This window comes from Humulus lupulus, chromosome 8 (genome assembly GCF_963169125.1).
Source record: "Humulus lupulus chromosome 8, drHumLupu1.1, whole genome shotgun sequence".
NCBI classification, from domain to species: Eukaryota; Viridiplantae; Streptophyta; class Magnoliopsida; order Rosales; family Cannabaceae; genus Humulus; species Humulus lupulus.
This window is the reverse complement of record NC_084800.1, coordinates 176,941,099-176,965,534: the sequence shown is the minus strand read 5'-3', so window position 1 is coordinate 176,965,534 and position 24,436 is coordinate 176,941,099. Positions and strand designations below refer to the sequence as shown.

Here is a 24,436-nt window from a genome sequence, read left to right as displayed (position 1 = left end):
CCGAAGGGGACCAATATTCGATCTGTTAGGAAAGTCAGGATTCCATCTTGTAAATCATGTTCCCAGCCATCCATGTTACTAAATTCCCAAAACAAAAGTTGTAAGCTTCATTGATAAAGAAACTTTAACGAGTGAATCAAAGAACTTAGTAAACATGAACAGGAGTTCATGAATACTCATGATTTAGACTAATCTACTAATTAATCATCTTAGTGATGTCAATTAAGTATTTATAATAAACGACAAGTTCTATAAAGAAATTAATTCATATCGATCCAGTCATATATAATAATTATATACAACACATTTACTAAGATGTCTATCTACATCAGCAATCTGAATCTAAATTGCTTGCACCGAATAACGTGCTTAGTAAACTGTACTAGCAACCATTGATTAAAGATCTCATACTTTAATATGTTGCTGATAATTTTATTAATTTTGAATGATCTTAATTCTCTCGTTCTCATACAAGAATCATACCCTCATAAATGAATATGGAATTTTTTGATATTCATATACTATAAATTATTTAAATAATAATTTAATAACTAAACATATTTAAATTGTTCACTTTGTTTAATATTGAAAATGTCTATTACAACTTCTTAGGGCATAACCCCTAATAGAGAAAGCACATCGAGAGGAAATATCACCTGATTCGAGAGATAGTTAACCCTGGAGATGTTGCTGTCTTGAAGATTGCCTCTAAAGATAATCTTGCAGATCCATTCACAAAGACTTTATCTATTAAATTTTTTCAGGGTCATGTATGAAGCATGGGGTTGAGGGAAATGCCTCATTTGCTTTAGGACAAGTGGGAGATTGTTGGGAATAGTGCCATTAAAGCAATTGTAGTTGACAATGGTTTCAATGAAATGAATAAATGAATTGAATTATTATGTGTATGTAGCTTATGTACTATATTATTGTTAATAATATTAAGTAAATATCATAAAATGCCCAAGTCATCGGTCTCAATCTCATATTGGTATGAGAGGATCGAGATTGAGATAATGGACTTAAATAGTTCACAGTAAAATAAAGTTGTGGAATCTTTAGATTAATTACTGCTAGTACGGTCCACTAGTATTATGAATACATGTGACCTAGATCCAGGTTACTAGTGTAGTAGGACACTTTAGTGGAGGTACTTTGCATTTTGAGAGTATGTAGAACTGGACCATATGTGATTTGATAATACTTGTTTAAATATCATTTCATAGTATTATAAAACACATCAACTGATGATCATATACAAACTGACCTTATTCTTGAAGTTACTATGAACTCCTATATATGTCATTTGTTCCTTTGATTCACGCGTTACGGTTTGTCCGAATTATCAGGCTAAGAACTATTGTTTTGGGGACTCAATGATGTATATGGATGGGGAAATAGCTTAACAGATATGGAATCTATACCTTCTTATAGATTGAATGATGGTTCCCTATTGGGTTGGCTTATGGAATTGAAAAAAAGTAATTGACGTCAATTTGTCAAAAAGTTATTGACAATGTGCCCAAGGAAAGTTACCTGAGATAACCAGAACTCACACTTCTTGAACTTCGCAATCAATCTGTGTTCCCTCAGTCTCTATAGAACCAACCTTTGATGCTGCTCATGTTTTGACTCTGACTGAGAATAAACAAGAATATCATCAATGAAGACGATCACAAACTGGTCCATATAATCCTTGAACACTTTGTTCATCAAATCCATAAAAGCAGTTGGGGCATTATTCAACCCAAAGGACATGACTAAGAACTCATAATTCCCATATCTAGTGAGAAATGCAGTCTTTGGTATATCTCCCTCCTTACCCTTAGCTGATGATAACCAAATCGAAGGTCTATCTTTGAGAATACCTTATTACCCTGCAACAGATCAAACATATCATCTATCCTTGGCAGATGATACTTGTTCTTAATTATTAACTTATTTAGTTCTCTGTAATCAATACACATCCTCAGAGAACCATACTTCTTCTTCACAAACAAAACTGGTGCACCCCACGGGGAGAAACTAGGTATGATAAAACCCAAATCTAACAGCTCCTGCAACTGTACCTCCAGTTCTTTTAATTTTGTTGGGGCCATTCTGTAAGGTGCTTTAGACACTGGCTCTGTCCCTGATGCCAGTTCAATCACAAATTCAATCTCTCTGTGTGGTGGCAACCCTGGTAAATCTTCTGGAAACACATCCAGAAATTTACAGACTAGTCTGGTCTCCTCTGGTCCCGCTGGCATGACTTGAGTGGTATCAACCACACTGGCTAACAATCCTATGCAACCTCCTTACAATAGATCTTTAGCCCTCAAAATAGTTATCATAGGTATACAGGGTCGATGCACAGTGCCAACAAACACAAAAGGATCTTCACCTTCAGGCTCAAAGATTATCATTTTCCTTCTGCAATCTATGGTTGCCCCATACTTCACCAACCAATCCGTACCCATAATCATGTCAAAGTCAGTCATAACCAACTCTATCAAATCAACTGATAACTCTCTGCCCTCCACTGTCACTGGCAATGATCTGATCTATCTTTTGGATACTACTAACTCCCCAGTAAGTAATAAGGTCCCGAATCCCACAGCATAATGATCACATGGTCTACACAATCTATCAATAATTCTACTAGCAACAAAAGAATGTGTAGCACCAGAATCAATCAAAACGGTATAAGGGATTCCAGCACTAAAAAGTTGACCTGGAACTACTGAGGGACAAGCCACAACTTCTGCCCGAGTCAATGCGAACACTCGAGCTGGGTCCGAGCTGTCCGCCTTTCTTGGCTCTTCCTTTCTTGCTCTCAGGCAATCTTTCCTCAAATGTCCCACTACCTCGCATAAAAAGCAAGCTCTTGCCCGACACTCTCCTAGATGGCACCTCTTGCATCTAGGGCACTCAAGAAAAGTCCTCCAGACCTCATTGCCGCTTTGGCGGCCCATTGCAATACCACGTGGTCTCCTGTTAGGGCCTGGAGCTGGGAAGGCATCAGGAGCCTTCCTCTTCTGATCACTGGGGCCTCCGCCCCTACCTGAACCTACAAATGCAGGTCCCACACTCCTAAAGTCTCTCCTGGCTGTGTTATCACGCCAGATCTTGTTTTCTCCGCTCTCAGCTGTGAGCGCTTTCTCAACCACCTGTGCATAAGTAGTCACTCTTGACACAGTGGTAATACGAACATCACGGGCTATCCTAGGTTGTAGCCCCTAGAGAAACCTCTCCCTTTTGGTCCCATCAGTGGGCACCAATTCCATTGCAAACTTTGCCAGTCTATCAAACTTTAAGGCATATTCAGTCACTGGCAAACTTCCCTGAAACAACTTGTTGAACTCTTCAGCTTTTGCAGCCTTAATGGCATCATTATAGTACTTTTCATTGAACAAAGTTTGAAACTCTTCCCAACTCAGGGCATTAACATTTATGATCTGAGATATCACTTCCCACCAAATTCGGGCATCCTCCAAAAACATATATGTGGCACAAGCCACCCTCTCGTGACCAAACACCCTCATAAAGTCTAGGATGGTGGTAACCATGCTCATCCACTACTCGGCCTTAGCTGGATCTGCACTACCCTAAAAAACTAGAGGGTACTATTTCCTGAACCCTTCATAAAGAGGTTCCCATTTATTCCCAGCCTCTGACGGCTACTCAACTGTTGGCACCGCTATAGGTGGTGCCTCTGGTAAAATGTTCCCTCAGGAGGCGTATTTCTTCTTCCTTCCTCATTACTCTGGCTTGTAAATCAACAAGCAACTGCTGCCAATTTTCAGGAGTTGGCTGAGGGATCTGACCCTGGTCATTATTCTGACCTTGTCTGTCATTCTGTCCTTGATCTTCCTGGCCAGCTGATGAATCTACCTGTCTTGGGAGCATACTTTCAACTTATACCTTGCTGCAATAATCAATACGGCCAGTTAGGTAGTGATAACTGAACCTCTTACCGCCTCACAGTCCAAGATCAAGCAGAAACTCATCCACGTTCGACAGTCATGCTAATAAGCATGTCGATTCCTAAGCACATAACAATTAACATTTAACACTCAACAATAAATAATTAATAATGCTAATAAGCATGTTCTAGCAATATCAGTGCTAATAAGCACATTCTTGCTTATCATGCAGCAGTCAAGGGCCAGCCCTATTAGTGTATCTCATGCATGCAGGTAAAGCATTTATATTCTATTTAAGCAGTTAAACACATAACCACATAAATAGTTACCGAACCATGAGTCGAGCAATGGTAGACACGCGAGACTCAAAATCTCGTGCTAAAGAGCGTGGAGGTTTGAGTCCTCTTCAAGGCATAATATTGAATATTGAGAATGCTCATTGAATCGGAATAAGTTCGGCAACGGATCACGAAATCTTGGTGATCTTCTCGATGCCTCTTACTAACTTGAATCAAAGAATTAGTAGATATGTTCCGCCCAAAAGGGGAATGGGCTAGGGTTATGAACTTATAATCGATAATCTGATGATCGAGTCGATTCCATGATTATAAGTTCATTCCATATCAGTGACGAGTGTACATGCCCAGCCAGTCCACAGGAACCCTAAACCTTGGCATGCTCTGATACCAAGTTGTAACGCCCTAGTTAGCCAAGACCGTCACACCGTGTACTTTAAATAGTGCTTAACTCGCTAAATGAGTCATTAGGCCATAAACATGCATCTAAGTGTTATTAATGGGAGATGGCTAAAATCTTGATCAAAATGAATGAATATATTTTATTTAAAACATTAAACTGTGCATGGGATCCTATAAAAGTGTTTACAAAGTTGTTTACAATCCAAAATGGTCATTATAATTCAAAAGTTACAATCCCGTTGACCTAAGTGATAAACGAGTGTTAGGCTCGTTTATGGTCTAGTTTTTAGGTTAGTTATTTTCAGTTTAGGGTTATTTTATTGCCAAATTATGCTCGTTTGTTCATGTTTCAGGTTTTCCATGATAAGTTGATGAAAATGGTGGAATGAAGTGAAAGTGGAAGAAAATGTAGTTAAATTGGAGAAAATCATGTTTTTCGCGGTCGATATGTACGAGTTTTGATGCTGTTAATAGTGCTACAGCGCTACAGCGCTATCAAAGGGGCACCATAGCGCTAGGAAGGATATGAAGGAGCCTATCGAGTCTGGAAGTAGCGCCCCAGCGCTACAAAGCCAGTGCTACAGTGCTATCAAAGCCAGAATATAAGCGCTACAGCGCTGCATCAAGGACGCCACAGCACTAGTGAAACACGTTTTAGGAGATTTTTGGTTCTGACTATAGCACTACATCGCTTAATACACAGCGCTATCAACGCGTTTTTCAGATTTTGAACCATTTTTTGAAGGGCAAAACGATCTTTTTACTTGGGAATCTTGGAAGACTATTTAAGCAACATTATTCTGCGATTTTGAGAGGAATTCTGATTTTGAAAAAACCCTAGATCTAGAAAAGATTGCTGCTTTAGATTGTTTTTCTGGTTTTAACTTTCTGGATTTTTTTCATTTGAATTCCTTAGATTATTTTCTATGAGTAATTATTTGAATGTTATTTCCATCATGTTATCTATGAACTAATTTCATTTATTTAGGGATTAATGTAGTCACTGGGATTTCTATTTAATTTTATTATGATATTCTATTGATACTTCTTCTCTATTCTAATCTATATGATGTTTGTTTAATGCTGGTAAATATTTGATCATTATTTACTTGTTTTAATGGTTTTGATTCAAAATTCGAAATATGAGAATTGAATATGCTATCATTATATAAACATAGGTTGCATATTGGACGAAAGTACTTGTATGACTTGTGTAGTAAATAGGTTTCTTTGCGTAATGCCTTCTATATGTCAAGTTTATCACAGAAATGTAGAAAACCTGCATATAGACTGAGATCTTATATCTTGAAAAAGAATAAGAATCAATTATAGTAACCTGCTATTAGAATAGAAAGAAGAGATTTAGAATTGATTAGTAAAATTAATAGAATGAAAAATTGATGAAATTAATTCCTAGGTTTTTTTTATTATTGATTATTTGATTCAGTGTTTTGTTTTCAGTTAATTTAAATTATGTTCGTAGTTTAGAGTATTCATTTCAGTTTTAATTATTCATCTAAATTTTAAATCACCAAATAGAATTTGAAAATCAATTAGTGGTATTTGGAAAGCAGTCTTCGTGGGATCGACACTCTACTTATTATATATTACTTGATTCGACCACGTATACTTGCGTGTTAAATTTTCAAAGATCAAGTTTTTTGGCGCCATTGCTGGGGACTTAAATTCCAATATCACAGTTAATTGTTATTTGTTCTAATTTGGTATTTTATTTTATTTTATTTCTGTTTAAAATTTATTTGGATCAAGGTTCTATTGTGTTTCAGGACTTATTGGTATATGTGAAGCAATAGACAAAAAGAGATTATACCAATAAATATGTAAATTGAAAGAACGTGCAGACAGAACCGGAAAACAAAGAGGAGATTGGAGTTTACCATGGCTGATAATTTGGGAAACGGTGCTAATAATGGTCAAGGGGCAGCAGAGGTTCCAATGAGCAAGGACCAAGAACATTGAGAGACTATGTACTTCCTACTGTTACAGAAGTGCACTCATGCATCAGACCTCCAACCATTGCTGCAAACAATTTTGAGATTAAGCCAGCAATCCTTCAAATGGTCCAATCAACTGTTTAGTTTGGAGGTATGCCAACGGAGGACCCCAATTTACACATAGCTAATTTTCTGGAGTTATGTGCTATGTTCAAGATGAATGGGGTGAGTGATGATGCTATAAGATTGAGGCTATTCCCATTTTCACTAAGGGATAGGGCGAAGAGTTGGTTAATATCCTTACAGGCGAATTCTATTACTACATGGGAGGAGTTAGCTCAGAAGTTCCTTGCCAAGTTCTTTCCTCCAGCGAAGGCTGCAAAACTAAGGGGAGAGATAAATAATTTTTACCAGATGGAAGGAGAGTCACTGTATGATTCTTGGGAGCGATTTAAGGAGTTGTTAAGGAAGCGTCCACATCATGGTATAGAAAAGTGGATGTATTTCTCCACCATTTCTCTTTGGATTTTCAAGCTCTCTTTGAGGAACCAAGCCAGGGAACCAAGCTGTGATAAGCTAGGGTTATGCTCTACTATTGAAGAGGGTGTGTTGCTGAGATTGAGGTGAGTTTTTAGCCATTAAAACTCTTGTTCTTGCTCTATTTTCCTAGTTAAGTTTCAACTGGTTTTTGGGTTGGAAAGTTGGGAATTGATTGGAGTTTTGGCTAGGGTTCTTGGGGTTGTGGTGCCTAGGACATGTGGGGATGGATTTTGGGTTCATTTGGGACTTCATTTTATGTTTGGAAGCTTTTGGTTTGGGTTAGAAATGGTGGAGTCGAAGGGAGAAGTTTCTAGGCATTTTTAGGCTAAGGTGGCGCTACAGCGCTACCTAGGGTTGAACTTGGGCAGTTTTGGTTCTGTGATGAGCGCTGGGGTGTTAGGGGAGTAGCGCTACCCTATTTCTTCAGAACCCTGTTTTGAGTGTTTTTAAGGGTTTTTGGCTTGGGGTTTCAATCCTTAAGGCCCGGGATCGAATCTACTCACTGTGTAGGTACATTTCGGGGTCCCGAGAGTGGGGTTTAGATCAAGACCCTATTTTTGATGAGTTTCATTAATCAGAGATTGTATTTTCTTATGACTAGGTGACCGCTAAAGTATTAAAAGGGGGTCGATCATTCTCAAGGGTCGTTCAATTGTTGTTTCTCGCTCAAACCAGAGGTAAGAGAACTGCACCCTACATGTGACATGCATGGTTATTCTTGATGCATGTTGGATGTTTAAATGTGAGCATTGATATCATATCGAATGCTTAGCAATCTTGCTCACTTGTGCATGATTATTATTGAGGCATGTCGGGTGATTAAATGTGATGCATATGATGCAAGAGAAACATGTGTTTAGGGCATGCCATGAATGTTGAATATGAGACTGATCAGAGCTTGAGTCTCTGTGTTTGTGCACGATCATAATTATGCTAGCAGCTGTTATGTAAGCATGCTGAATGCCCTACGTTTGGATATTTGACATATGATATATGCCTGGAAGCATTGCTTACTTGCGCATGGCACTGACTCAGTAGTCAGAATTGGCAATGGTGTCAGTATCAACTGTGAAGCTGTGACTCATTAGTCAAGTTCAGCAGTGGTACTGGGCACTGGTCACACGGTGCTGACTCATAAGTCAGGACGGCCTTAGCGTGTTCAACGCAAGCCAACAAAGATTAGATCTAATTGATATCTGCATTGAATGACTCAAAGAGCATTAATGCCGGACCGACCTCAAGTTCGATGAAAATTAAAAGCACTTGTGTGACTTACCTATCAGTCACTCATCTGAAAGGCTAGTGGCTTACCTAGCAGCCACTCTTCTGTTTAAGGCTAGTGGCTTACCTAGAAGCCACTCTTCTGTTTAAGGCTAGTGGCTTACCTAGCAGCCACTCTTTTGTTTAAGGCTAGTGGCTTACTTAGCAGCCACTCTTCTGTTTAAATTAGTGACTTGCTTGTCAATCACTCAATATGGTTTTCTAGAACCTCAAGTGTTGAAACACTCATCTGATTAGGATTGACTTGATAGTCATCCAGTCAAAAAGGTAGGGATTTCTTATCCTGGATACCCCAGCATTGTTTGAACTTATTTTCATGCTTGAATAAAGTTATGTTTGCTAGGCATGCCAGATATGATTTGATATCATGATATGACTGTTCATGAGCATATGAGTTTTCTTGCTAGGCTTCAGCTCACGGGTGCTATGTTGTGCAGGAAAAGGCAAAAGAAAGCTGGACCATCCTAAAGTTGGAGAGCTTAGGTGACGATGTGTACATATGCAGCTGCTCGACCGCCACGGCCGAGGTTTGAAGGAAAGGAACCAGGGCTAAACCCTGTTTTGCCGCTTAGATCGGCTGGTTGTAAATATTTTGTTGTAATAGACCTTTAAATTATATTTTTGGGATCCCAATGTATACAGTAAACGTTCTAGTGAAACGTTATATCTTAACCAAAAATTTTAATCCCTAAACCGCTAATCATACTTAGTTAAACGTTTACAACCAAATGACTCGATTAGCGAGTTTAGCACTGTTTTCAATGTGCACCGTAACGGTCCCTGGAGTTGGGGAGTTACATATTCTAAGGAGATCCAAGTTAAATCAAAGCCAAAGAAGTGGATTAAGCTTAGTTTTGGCCTTTTTATGGTAAGTTCTTGTACTTGGAAGTTAAACCACATTTTTTAATTTTGCTGAGAGCTTATATATGGTGTTTTATTTTTTTAAGATATTTCTTGGTGGTTTCCAAGTGGTTTGAGGTTTAGAAAAGCTAGAAGAGATTGTTTTCACCGAAAAGTTGCTCGGTAAGTGAAATTTTGTGTTTTATGAGGTTTTTGTGGTTCTTGAAGTACAAATTGATTTTTTTGTTATTTAATTGAGTTTATAAGAGGGTATATATGTTTATAAATGTTTGAATAGACGTGGAGACTCATTTAATTTGGGTGATGATCTTGGAAATTAGAATTTTATCAAAATCGTTATATGATAACTTTGTGATGAATTATGTTGGTATTTGGGATATGTGGTTATGGCAGGTTATTTGATGTTGATTATTGATTGATTTTGATATTTGGGGATAGCTAAAATTAAGGGGAAGCTCTGTCAAAATTTCTCCAAGTGTCTAAGATAAATACAACGCTCGATCTAAGTGGTTTAAGGCAATTTAGCCATGATTTGGATATGATTTTTATGGATATTTTTAAATGATAGTTCAATGCCTTATTGCCATCATTATGATGTGAAATTCATGCCATTGTCAGGATAAGCACATCAACACCTAAGACACCACTTGTTACACTGTGAAATATATTTTAGACAGAAGGTAAGCAAAGTACTCAACTGCAACACAAGAATTGCATGTTATGTGAAAGTATGCATTATATGAATATGTTGTGAGTAAGTGATATTAACATACATTGACACTTCATCATAAATTTGTATGCATGGCATAATAGTGATGTGGTGAATTATTATATGATATAAGATCATGCATGATATTATGATGATTAATTATGTGATGCATTGGCAAGTTTTATGCAACATAAAAGTAAGTTGTAATAAGAAGTTTAATTTCAGTACCACTATTTTGAAAAGGCAAATGAGAAGGTAAGTAAGTGTAAATGGAGGCCTATAGTTAGGCTCATAGTGGCAGCCCAATAATTTGGGCTTGGTCTTAGTGAACCAATTATATTGTTTTCCATGTTCCCGTTTTTATTTTTCCTCCATATGAGTTATTGTTATATGTATTAACACCACAATGTGTGGCCACCTTAACTCTTGAGCCCAACGGGGCAACGATGGAATAAGGTTTTTAATGCACCCTACTGTGGTGATGGCTAGCCAGAGGAGAACCCATGAGATTTTATATTATATGTGTAACAAGCCCTAGAGGCACTGGCCTAATCAAACAGTGTGCACAATATTAAGGGGTCCAAATTTAAAAAAAAAAAAGTTGTGTATGTCCATTGACATTGGGTAATCATTAGCATTGCATGCATTACTTTGCTTACTGAGCTTTAGGCTCACAGTTGTCTTGTGTTGCAGGTAGAGAAAAAAATGAGTGAATGACAAAGGAGAACTGAAGCATGGTCCTGACCTTGATTTGTACATATGAATATATCGACATTTTATGGGTTATTTTAGTTTAGTAGTGTGTATGTTTGTAATAAAGTGTGAAGCTATATTTTGAAAACAAATTGGGTTATTTAATACTTATGTATAATATGTTTGAGACACACTTTACGTTTAATGTAAATAATGTGAAATAAGTTTTCAAAAAAAAAAAATATAGACTTCCACTGAAAGTAATTATGATATAGTATTGAAACGTAACACCTCAGATATGGTTTTAACTAAAATAAGTGAGGGTGTTACATATCACATATATGCACATATATTCCAAATATACCAGTAACAGGCCAAATTACGAAAAATTGCCCTTCTAATAAGAAACGGGCCCACATGCATATTTAATACACCTAAACATGCATATCTAGTCATATTATAATATAACTCACATAATTATATAATTACACACATATATATATATATCACATAAACACATAATTTTCCATCCTATCCCCCTAATCAAGGCCCTAGGCCTTATTAGATAATTTGGGATGTTACATATCGCCAAAGTGTTGTTGTGATGAACGTGATGTTCTCACAAGTGATACCTGCCAGATATGTCAGTACAAGAACAATACTAACAAAGAAAGGTACATTTGGGATGATGATGTCATGTCCATGGTGACCTGCCTCGAGCAACAGTTTCTAGCATCTTGGTCAGGAGCTCAAGATGTATATTGGTGCCATAACTATCAACAGTCTCATTGGTTTGCCATTGAGGCTTCTATTTCTAGTTGGACATTCACCATATATGAATTAGACATCTCGGTGAATGTTGACACAGCGATGGAGGAAATTATGAAGCCATGGTGCATGTTGTTTCCTTCTCTATTGTTGCAGAGTAAATTGTTCAAGGATAGCTTGATGTTGAAGATTCTTGCATCAGGGCAGAAGCCACATCAGTTCATATGGCGCCGCCTACAGCGACACGAGCTCACTCAGTCCAAGAGAAGGTAAATAACATCATCTTTATACTATATCAGTTTCTAAGGAAATTTATAGTACTGTACATTAAATGTTTATATGTTTTTTACAGTGGAGATTGTGGTGTGTGTGCTATCAAGCATATTGAGCATCTAATTTCCAGCCTTCCATTGGAAACCATTTATGATGAAAATATAGAGTTGTTCAGGAACAAGTGGACTACAAACTTGTGGTATCAGAATGTGCGAACTTGACTGGCTTCCACACCTTCAAATACTTGTATATTTTGTTTTTCTATTGGACATATTTTACAAGAGTGATTATGATAGGCTCTTCATTTTTATGATGACTGTATATATACAAGTTCTTTAGATGTTCTATTTGTCTTTTGGGTTTTTTTTGTGATAACTATAGAAATATAACTGTTGTAAAGGTATTATCGAGCTGTTATCGAGCTATATCGAGCAACATACATATTCGACTTTAAATTTAATTTAATAGGCTATTATCGAGTAGCCATCGAGCTCATATCGAGCAGTCATCGAGCTAAGAAAACAGTTAGGTTTAAAATTCATTTTAACAAGTCTATCATCGAGCATTTATCGAGCCCATATCGAGCTATTATCGAAACATATAGAGTTTTTAATAATAAAAATGCGTCCAAATTGATACAAATAGTTTATTGTCTAGCTTTGCATGAAGCCCTGTTATGGCCAAGACCACCACACATACTACACTTACGCTCATTGCGCAACACTTTGCTTGTCGATGGATTACGTTGTCTTTGTTCTTCCTACCTTTTTTCTTCTTCGACCGACCAACTGGTTGTTTCTCAATGGGTACCCCAACTTGCATATTTTTTATGTCCTCGAGAACTGTCCACTTGTCCTCGTTGCCAGTTGGGTAAATTGTTTCTTTATATGACTCCCTCCACAACTCATGTAACGACTTAAATTTGCTAATAAGGCTTAGGGCCTTTATTAGTGTGCCCGGAGGGCAATAAGTGAATTATTGTTATAATATGTGAATTTATGCGAATATGTGACAGAGATGCATGTTTAGTCGAATTAAATATGCATGTGGGCCCCGTTTGGATATTAGGGGCATGTTTGTGATTTTAGCCCGTTGAGGGCATAAATGTGATAAATGTGATATGTTGGTGATATATCTGTGTAGCACGATCCGAGACAGTTCTAGGGAGCCGTTAGTCAGAAAGTCACAACGGGGTTGAGAATTCGACTCGGGGCGAGTCGAGGGGTATACCAGGTATGTGATATTTTACGGTGTTATCGGGTTATGGAAATACATATTTGGAGATATATTTGAGGTTAGAATGTCTAGGAGGGAATATTGGGAAAATTTACCATTTTTCCCTCGGGGACGTTTTTGGTACCCCGAACCTTGAGGTAACCACATAGATTTAAGTTAAATAAAACAAAACAAAGGAAACCCCTAGACTTCCTCTAAACTGACCCACTCCCTCTCCTTTGCTCTGGTTTTCCTATACTCTTGAAGGCCTAGTTGTTAGGAGTGTGTCCTAAAAGCATGTAAAGACATTTGTTTTTCCTGTGAATAAATAAATACAATGGTTTATTATTATGGTCATATTTAGATTGTTAAATTATTGTTTGAATAATTTTGTAAATATCAGAAAAATTCCATATTCATTATTGAGGGTGTGATCTTGTATTAGTACGAGAGAATTAAGATCACATGAATGAATAAAAATAGTCAACAACAACAAATTAAAGTTATGGTATTCATTAATTGGAGTTGTAAGTACGGTTTACTAAGTATCATAATGATACAAATAATCTAGATTCAGATTATTGATGTGGAAAGACATCTCGGTAAATGTGCTTTATATAATATGATTATATATGACATGGAACGATATGAATTAAAGTCTTTATCCAAAAACCATTTAACAATAAAGACTTGTAATTCATATCATAACTGATGATCATTTATAGATCAACCTAAATCCTGAGTGTTCATGAACTCCTGTTCATGTTTATTAAATCTTTTGATTCATTCGTTAAGGTCTCTTCAAAGAATGAGGCTAATGACTTTTGTTTTGGAGATTTAATATCATGGATGGCTGGGAACATGTATCAACAATACGAAATCTAATCTTTCCTAATGGATCGTATATTAGTTCCCTTAAGGGTTAATTCTGGAACTGAATGATTTTGAGCTCAAATCTATAATTAGATTATAGATTAATTATTCACTAGTGAATTAATGGTACTTAAGGAATAAGAAGTAAATTAGAAAGGTTAAATGGTAATTCTCCCATTCTAATTTATGAACTAATTAATTAGAGGGTTGAACTATTGTAAGATGGTTATATCAATGGACGACTTAAGAAAAAAAATTCTGTAAAAGTATATCTATAACATAAAGAGTGCAATTCTGAATTTATAGTGGAGTAATATCAAAATTAATAAATTAACTATTATAATTAAAGAGTTTAATTATTTAGTTTCAATTTATTGGAGCTTAATGTTATAGGTCCATGGTCCCCGAAATGCCTCAAACAATCATTGTCAAAGGCAAATACAAAAAATGGGCAAAAAAAAGGACTTATGTGATAAGTAAAATATTTTTCTATGTATCAAACATAATTATTATTTAATTATGTGTAATTAATTAATTAAGAATTAATTAATTATTTGATTTAACAAAAATATAATTAATTTTGAATTAATTTATTTTTGGAATTTTTGGTATTTAAATAATAATAAAAATTGGGAAAAATCACATGCCTGCACAGGCATGTGGTACACGTGTGGCACAGTGCACAGGCACTGTGCTACACGCATAAGAGATGTACTGAGTCTCTTGATTCCACAATTTTAGTTATTTAAATATTAAATAAATAATGAGATATTTTAATATGATTAAAATATTATTATTTAAACAAAAATCTGATAACTAATAAGTTATTTTGAATTTGTTTCAAATAACAAATATTTTAATATATTGGATATTATTAAATATTGGATATCAGTTTTCACAGAACGTAATTTTTCAGGGATAGAAAAATATCTAGGATTCTCTCAGAGAAAAGAGAACAGTGACAAAAACAAAGGTCATTGTTCTGCACAAAACCTAGGTCCAAACTTTATCAGATCTCATGTGTTGAGAACATTTGATAAATTGTTATTGCCTATTATTTGTATAGCGAGCCCACACTCGTTCTTTGTGTGCCTGAGAACATTTTGGAAGATCTTGGTGTGAGATCTCAAGGATTCAACCATACGAAAAGATAGCAGCAAGGAAGGACCTGAGGTAATTTTTCTATTCTTGTCCTTGATTCAATATATATATAAGTAGATCTAGAAATCTTATGGGATTAATCTGACAATTTGATTGTTGTTCCGCTGCGCATAATCTCTGATTTGATCAATTAAAACCAACACTAGTAACATCTTGGAGAAAAACCAGCCAAAATTAAGGAATTGAAGCTAGGAACCAAGCTAGAGTTTTGGAAGCTTGGAGCTTAGGAAACTGAGTTATGGATTCAATTTTGTACAAGGTAAACTTCTTAATATGTTGAGTTGTGTTAATTTGCAGCTGGTTTTAGGTTGAATATTAGAGTTTTGCATGTTGGAGGGATGAAGATTCAACTTTAATTTTTATAAGGGTTTTGGCTTGAGTTTCAGTTGGGTTTTGCTGTTGAATCAATAGTATAATCTTTGTGATAACTAGTTTGGAATGTTGGCTTGATTATGGGGATAATTGGACTGGTTTTTGAGGTGAACATGGTGAGTTTTTCTGGGCTCGAGGGGTCGGGCCGTGGCGCTGTTCTTGCTGAGCCGCGGCCCCATAGAACTTGGGGCGCCTGGAAATGAAGGTGTGCCGCGGCGCCCTTCAGGAAAGGCCGCGACGCATGTGCACTATTTTGAGGCAAGGCCTCTGGTTGAGCTAGGGGTCGCGGCATGAGTTCCTAGGGCCACGACGCTTGAGGTACTTTTGGGTTTTTAAGAGGTTTTAGGCTCGGGAATTCACTAGTTAAGGCTCGGGATGGATTTTATCACCCGGATCGATTAAATTTAATGTCTCGAAGATTAGAATTATGGCTTGAAGTTATTTAATGGATTAGAGCTTGATGGGTGGATATTGTTAATGCGTTGTGATTAGGGCTTTGGCGAGGCTCGGACTAGGGAACTGTGCTCGGGATATCAGTGCTTAGAAAGCTCGAGACATAGGTAAGAAAACTACTGTTTCCATAGAGCTTGTATTGCAGGGCTCGGCCCTATATGACTGTGTTTTGGGGCATGGCCCTTTCATTGAATTTATAATTGTTTAGATTTCTACTTAGCTTTATCATATGTGTATGTAAATGGAATGGCGAAGGCCGAGAACGACAAGGGGCTGGGAGCAGCGTTTAGCACGCGGAGTGCAAGTTGCCAGGGCGAGACCCCAAAGGATACCTGGGATATCCTTACGGTATAGACTGCGAACCCAGGGCCTGGTAAAGCGCCTAGGACGGCTTGGTCGTATATGCATAGCCTGATGATGGTATGTTTATACGTTAAGTGTTGTTATGCATATGTTATCTGCTTGTGAGGGTTTTCTTGCTGGGCTTCGGCTCACAGGTGCTCTATGGTGCAGGTAAAGACAAGGGGAAAGTTGACCAACCTTGAGTATGGTGAGTGTGATGAGCGGCGCGTACATATTTGGTCTACCTGGCTGCCACGGCCAGGGGTGTTTTGGGGAGATGATTGTACTAAACTCGAATTTTGTCGTTTAGTCGACTTTGGTTATATTTTGAGTTGTAAATATTTCTAAACAATGTTTTTGGGATCCCAAATATTAAACGCTTTATAATTTTTCAATGAAAGATTTATTTTCAAATTTATGACTCTGATTATGATTTAATTACACTTTTGTCCTAAAACCTCGACTAGCGAGTTAGTTGCACATTTTAAACTCACTTAGTAACGGCTCTAAGGCAGTAGGGCGTTACAACTCAGTAGTGTAGAATGGGGAACACATTGAGTAAATGTTAACACTGCATTCATTGGTTGCAACCACTGCATGAACACAAGGCATCCCTATAATCTGAAACATGCCACATGAGCATGATTTGGTCATCAAATTCACCTCACCATCACCATCTGGGTCTACCACATGGAATTAGAATTGTCCAAGAGCATGGACTTTCAAGTACCTTGCATCAGCTGCAATACCTGCCAAATCTTTCTCCAGTAGTGGTGATAATTCAGATGTGTATTTCTCTACCTCATCACGACGCCCATCAAACAATGACTAAAGTGTGAAATGAATGAATTCCACAAAAGTAGTGAATGGGTAGGTTCTTGCATCTCTGGTTTTATTGTTGAAGCTTTTGGCGTAGTTGCTTGTCATTATATAGTACCGATTCCCAGGAAAGTAAGCACGAGTCCACTTATTGAAGCCAATACCCTCGAGATATTGACCTATGGCAGGATCCATTTGCTTTATATTGTTAAAGAACCCGTGAAATTTTTACTTCCTAAATGCATATGCCGCATTCCACATCTCCATGTGACATTGATCTGTCTTGAACTTAGCGATTACATTCATACTTATATGATGGTAGCATGCACTGTGGTAGACATCAGGGAAACCGACCTCAAGAGCATGAATAATGCTAACATGTTTTTCTGATACAAAAGCTAGATTATCAATAACTCCAATGGCTTCCTTCAATTTCATCATGAAATACTTCCAAGAATAGTGATTTTCACTGTCCACCAACGTGAACGCAATTGGATAAATGTGGCTATTCGCATTCAATGCAACACCACACAACATATGGCCACCATACCTTGTCTTTAAGAAAGTGCCATCCACACATATCACAAGACGACATGATGTAAATCCCCTTCTACAAATTCCAAGTGAGAATAAGCAGTAAAGAAAGCAATCATCCTCTGTGACAAAATCAGTTATTGTACCCGGATTCTTTTGTTGCAACATGTGCAAGTAAGAAGGTAACTTGGAGTAGGATTCTTCAGGGGTCCCCCTGACAGAACCGAGTGCCTTCTCTCTACATCTCTATGCCTTCATATAACTCATATCAATCCCAAAATATTTCTTCATATCCTCATTTATGTTGTTTGTTATGTAGTTAGTGCCATTAGTAACATATTTGTTCTTGAAAAGGTGCCCAATGACCCAAGGTGTTGCTTGACGGTGGTCTTTCTGTCGTACTTCTAGTGAGCACATATGTACACTGTTGTAAATAGTGATCCCAAACATGGAAAACCGTGTTACTTTTTCCCCCTTAATCTCCAACCATAGTCAAGATCCTTGCAGGTGATATACCACACATCAGTACCAGACCACAAACTCAAAATTATTCTTCATTGCGAAGAGTGTCGTTTTGGTTTTCAATTCCATCTTGTTCTCAAAAGTCTTCCCATGGTGTATTTCTCCCAACGGTGCACCAAAATAGGAGGTATGTGAATAAGCAGAGCCATAATATCTTCTTTCGTAAACATGGGAGCACTCCATCTTTTGTGATATTCTGTTGAAAATATTGGAATGTTCCCTGTAATGTTATCTTCTGTTCCACCAGGACGATTAGAGTTGGTCCCAGGTGTTCAGAGTCCTTGACTTGGTAGGTTCTCCCATACAATTGGATGTATTGCGTGTTCTTGTACTTGTTCGACTTGTAAATCATCAGACCTGTCAATCAACACTTCTGCACTATAATATGCCTCTAAATCGTACCCCGAACCCTCATTAAATTCAGCTACTGGATCGTCATTCACATAGGGGTCATATTCATATTGGTTGTCCCTTAGGTCACCAATAGGACCTCCCACAGGATCTCCCTCAGGTCCAACAGTACCCACAGGATCTCTTTCTAGAATAAAAGTGCCCACCTTACTATGAACTTTATTAACACTAGGACCGGAAGTGGAATATGGATCTTAATTGAAAATCTTCTTAACAAGAGTGACACACAAGGCAATCCTTTCCTTCGCTATTACTCTTAAGAATGCACGAACACCAAGATCACTTTCAACATGAATGGGTGTAAACGGTTGGTCGCCGCATGTGTAAGGAACCTCAAATTTCAACCCATACATCTGTTTATCAACACAAAGTTCCTTGTGCAATATGTCAAGAAGTTGCAAGTACGTTACATCATTCTCCATCGGTATCACTAAGCATTGAGCATCCTTAAAATCTACTTCCTCCCTATTATTTTCCAAACACCATTGTAAGATACAAAAATGTAAAAAATGGACCCTATGATGAAAAAAAAAAACAAAAAATTGTGATTTTTTTTTTCAAGTTTTAAAAAGAAATCTATCAAGCAGTAATTGAACCTACATCGAGCAACAAGTTTTTAAACCGAACATAACCCTAACCAAACATTTCATCGAGCTCCTATTAAGCCCTAATCGAGCACCATATATCGAGCCACAATCAAGCAGCAACAAGATCTTAACAGAACCTACACCATTTGCCTATTATCAAGCCCCTATCGAGCATATAGCGAGAAACTACTAAACCAAAGAGTCTAGGGTCCAATTGAACCCATATTGAGTTCATATCGAGCACCATCGAGAAATAAATGCTATACCTATCGAGCTATCATTGAGCCACTATCGAGCAGCATCGAGCTCACAACTTAACCGTCTTCTACATAGTATCGAGCACCTATTGAGTTGTTATCGAGCTCCTATCGATCAAAAATGTTGCAGTAAATGCAGAAAACCCAAAAAAAATGCATATCGCGAATTCTCTCTAACAAAACCAAAAAAACACACCAATATGGGCTCAGATCTGTTCGAAATAGCCAACAAAAAAGTAAACAAACAATACCCAACACAAAAAAATGAGTAATCTTCTTAACCATGGTTTTTCTCCTCCAAAATCCCTAAAAATAGATGTTTCATTTGATATTGTGATCTTTATAGAGACAATAGAGATGACTAACAATGATTTCAACAAGAAATTTGGCACAAACTGTGGGTTTTGGTGAGAGTTTCGTGAGAGAGAGAGAACAAAGAGGAAGAGAGGGTTTTGGTGGGGAAATTTGGGTATTTATGCATTAAATGGGGTCCTATGTCAAAAATATCCTACCCACTATATACATGACATTTTGGTCCTATTGTTACCCTTAGTTCCCAAAACACCCTTACCATTTGTTTCCCACACTCTCTCTCTATTCTCTCAGTCTCTTTCTATTCTCTCAGTCCTGAAAGAAAAAAAACCCTCAAATCCATGAACCCAAGCAAATCGATGTGGGCATTGTCTTCCACGACCACGACGAAGCATCTTTGGCTTTCAGAGTTGACGACCAGAGAAGGCAAGCTCGAGAAAACGGACCAAATGACGAGGAAACAATGAGAAAATGGCGAAGGTGAGGGATTTAATTTTTTTAATCTGCAATATGTGTTTGTGGCTGGTTTATTTGTTAATTTTTGTTCATAAGATAGATCGGGGCTAGGAAATAAAGAGATATGAGTATTTTTTTTCAAGTTTTCTGACCCACCTCGATAAAAATCGACATGTCTTGACATGCCTCGATGAATAGGGCCATGATAAAAATTGATAGGCCATGACATACCTCGATGGAAATTGAAAGAATTCAAAATTGTTGGGATTTAGTACCTCGATAACCATAGATAGACCTCGATAGGTCTCGATAGGCTTAGATAGATGTTGAATTTGAATGTGTCTCAATAGGCCTTGACAGGTCTCGATGGGCATCGATAGGCCTCGATATAAAGTTAACGAATTGGGAATTTGTAGGATTTTGAGTGTCTCAATAGGCCTCGATAGAAATCGATTGGCTTATTTAGGTGTAGAATCTGAATGTGCCTCGATAGATCTTGACATGTCTCGATGCAACTCGATTTTACATGAATGTAGAGGTTATCTAGACAGGCCTCGATGATTGCTTAATTTAATTGTACCTCGATATGCGTCGACAAGCCCCGATGTGCCTCGATAAAAATAGTTTTTCTTGGAACGTGTATTGCCTCGATATGACTCGACAAGCCTCGATGGTTACCAAATTGCTTAAAAATGTTATTAACAATTTTTTTTTCCAGATGCCTTACCTTCTTGTGCCATTGGAGAAGCACTTTCCTGCCCGTGTTACTAATAGGGGTAGTGCTTAGTTAGATACCCTTATAGAGCAGTTTCAGAGGCATGGGCTGATTGAATGGGCAAAGCCATGCCCATTGGGACTGTAACGACCCAAATTTACTAATAAGGCTTAAGGGCCTTGATTAGTGTTTCGAGAGGGCATAACTAGATTATATGTGATTTAAATGATTAAAAGCATGTTTATATGACTACTTGGATATCTGTGATGCATGACTATGCGTATTAGAATGCATGTAGGCCCTGATTAACTTAGAAGGACATATTCATAATTTTGGCCTGTTAAGGGCATAAATGTAAATAACTGTGATAAATTGTTGAGACCACATTATTATGTGGATATATTTGTAGCTTGTAACTCGAGGCGATCCTAGTGAGCGGTTTAGCAAAAAAGTCACGACGGGGATTTATACCTGGCTTGGGGCAAGCCTGGGGGTATTTCTAGGAATTTAGGAAATATATTGGGGTCTATTTTGACATTGAGGAATATAATTAGTGATTAGTTAGGTGTCGGGAAGTAAGCGGTAAATATTAGAGACATTCGAGGAATTAGCGGGAATTGGGTGTAATGACCAAAATGCCCTTAGAATGATGTAATGGCTTAGGATTTATGGGAGGGCAAATTGGTCATTTAAGTTAAAATCTGAGATAAGTATCAATTTGGTTTTTAGCCTTAGCGTAAAGTTTAGAGAATAGTAGAAATAAAAAGAAGTCTGAAGAAAATAAAGGAAAGAAGGAAAAAGAAATAGAAGTCTTTTCTCTCTCACGGTTTGGGATTCCTTCTTCAATTCTTGGGGCTTTTTGGAGCTAAAGTTCAGAGGAGCTTCAGGCTAAGGCTTTGCACTTGGGACCTTGATCTAGTTTGAGAGCTCACTAGGAATTAGGCATCCAACTGAGGTAAGTTTCTAGGTTCTGCTCTTGTGTTTCTTGTTTTGGCTGAGATGATTTTCTAAACTTGAGTTCTGGATGGATACAAGGGGGATAAGCTTGAGGAGGTGAAGGGCTTGAGGCTGAAAGGACACTAGGGATAATCTAGGTTGAGAATCTCCATTGAAGGTATGAAATTCTAGCTTTAAAGTCCTAAGGTTTTTGTTGTTTTCTATTGAGTTTTTATGCTCTAAGCTCAGCTATGGTGATTTCTTTGTTTTGGGGTGCATGTGCTTAAGTTTCATATGGTTGGGTCATATGGGGTGAGATATAGATGATGATGGGCTTGCTTTGGTGTTTGGTTAAGGTTTGGAAGGGTGTTAGAGGGTTTTGGCTCGAGGAAGTTCGACGGGGAAAAACCTGAGTGTTGTCTGGCTGTGACTAGCGCTATAGCGCTAGCCTTATGGCGCTACAGCGCTAGGCTTGGGTGTCTGGGAGCCTATTGGCTTTGTTTGTAGTGCTATAGCACCCTCTTTATGGCACTGTAGCGCTACCCTGTTTCCAGAAGGGGGTTTTTGGGTTATTTCTTAGGGCTTTTGCTCGGGGGCTCGGGGTTTGATTCCACCACCCCGTTTGGTGGAATTAGGGCTTCCCGAAGGCTCAGGATTGGTCCCGAGGCTAGGTTTTGGAATTGAAGTTTGGTATGGTTCTAACTTAAGACCGTGACTAGGTGTACGCTAGGGCTCGAATGGGATCGTGCTTGAGGATTGAATTAAACAAAGCTATCAGAATCTAAAGGTAAGAAAACTGCACCCAGTTATGTGATTGTGTTGGGACTAAGAGCTCCCTATATTTGTATGATGTCATAGATGGTATTATGCCATGGGACATGTGATAAACGACCTAAGAGTGCCGTAAATAATATTTGCGCACAGGGCGCGGCTCAGCCACTGGTATCTGAAGATAGCTTGATATTCACTGAGCTCAGTTTAAGCGTGCCAGAGTCAGTGGGATAAATAGAGGGTGCGGCCTAAGGGCGTTGACCCTAGTTATCATTTGTGAATTGGTTATTAGTATGAAATGATGAACTTGGTATGCTGAATACTTGATTAATGTGAATATTTGGAATGTTGAGTATATGATTATACTGTATGAGTTATCTGGATTGTTTGTTTAAGGATTATGTACTGTTAATGTATTTTCTTGTTGGGCCTTGGCTCACGGGTACTACGTGGTGCAGGTAAAGGCAAGGGCAAAGTGACCAGTCCTAAGATGGAGAGCTTTAAGGCTGAATGTACATAGTCAGCTGATTGCCCGCCACGGCCGAGGAGCAGTACAGGACTGGGAAAAGCCTAAATGTTTGTTTTGCCCTTAGAGGGGATAGTAACTGTACTTTTTATCCTGAAATTTTGTAAAGTGTCTTTTAACGCTACTACTTTTGGGATCCCATGTAAAAAAATTTGATTATAAGAAATGAAACTTTTATGACCAAAATCTTTTAACCCTAGTTCAACTGTAGATTCAGTAACACGTTTCTAACTAAATGACTTGATTAGCAAGTCTTGCACATTTGTAAACACACAGTGTAACAGTTTTAACTATCCAGGGCGTTACAACTTGGTATCAGAGCATCCTAGGTTTAAGGGTTCCTGAAGACTGGCTGGACATGTACATTCACCGTTAAAGACAAGCTCGACTCAGGGTTTGGTAATTGTGTATACATGATTATATGCTTACATGATTAGAATGGAACACGACTGTTGATATTTGCTTGATTAATATGGAGCATGGGATACTGATAGGGCTTGGCCCTTGACTATTGTGTGATGATATTGAGGCGTGCTTATTAGCATTGCTATGCATGTGAATGAATATATGGATGAATACTTGGATAAAGTGTTATATCTTGATTGTTTATGAATGTTTGAGTCCCAGTGGTGGATCATGAAAGGATTATTACCCTGTCATCATAGTCTGATTGTCGAGTCGTTGATTGCAAATTAACTTGGATAACTATGCGTCCAAGGAAATCTACGCGACTAGCCGGCACCAGGTCTGAGACTAGAGATGATGACCAGGGCCAGACCCCTCCGCCAGTCCCTGAGAACTGGCAGCAACTTATGGCAGACATGAAAGCATGGTTACAGAGCCGGATGAGCATATTCGAATTTTGTGACAGCAGGCTCCGTCGGGGAGTGCTGCCCCTATTGTGCCACCTGCAGTGGTACTAGTTGTACAGCCAGTAGAGGTTGGGAATAGATGGGAGCCGTTGTATGAGCAGTTCAGGAAGCAGCAGCCCCCGATCTTTGAGGGAGGACCTGATCCACTAAAGGCCGAACAGTGGATGACCATGATTACTACTATCCTGGATTTCATGAGGGTAGAGGGACATGACAGAGTGGCTTGTGCCACATATATGCTGAGAGAGGATGCCCGTATTTGGTGGGAAGTGGCATCATAGACTAAAGATGTTACTACATTGAGTTGGGAAGAATTCAAGGACCTATTCAGTCAGAAGTACTATAATGTTGCTATCACGGCAGCGAAAGTGAATGAGTTTGTGGGGTTGGTTCAGGGTAGCATGACAGTTACAGAATATGCCCTGAAGTTTGACAGACTTGCGTAGTTCACACCAGATCTTGTGCCTACTGATGCAGCTAGGCATGACAGATTTATTAGAGGGCTTAATGCTATGATAGCCCGAGATGTGAGGATTACAACAGTTCCTGGGGGACAACTTATGCCCAGGCTATAGAGAAGGCTCTTACCGATGAGGAAGCAGAGAACAAGATATGGAGG

The 24,436-nt window shown here is 38.1% G+C and overlaps 1 non-coding gene across 1 annotated transcript; it reads right to left on the bottom strand.

The window, feature by feature from the left end:
• Positions 1-6,939: 6,939 nt before the first annotated feature.
• Positions 6,940-7,046, bottom strand: LOC133799020 (small nucleolar RNA R71). Its single transcript, XR_009876229.1, has one exon. It is a non-coding gene; the product is annotated as a small nucleolar RNA R71 (small nucleolar RNA).
• Between the last annotated feature and the right edge of the window lie 17,390 nt (positions 7,047-24,436).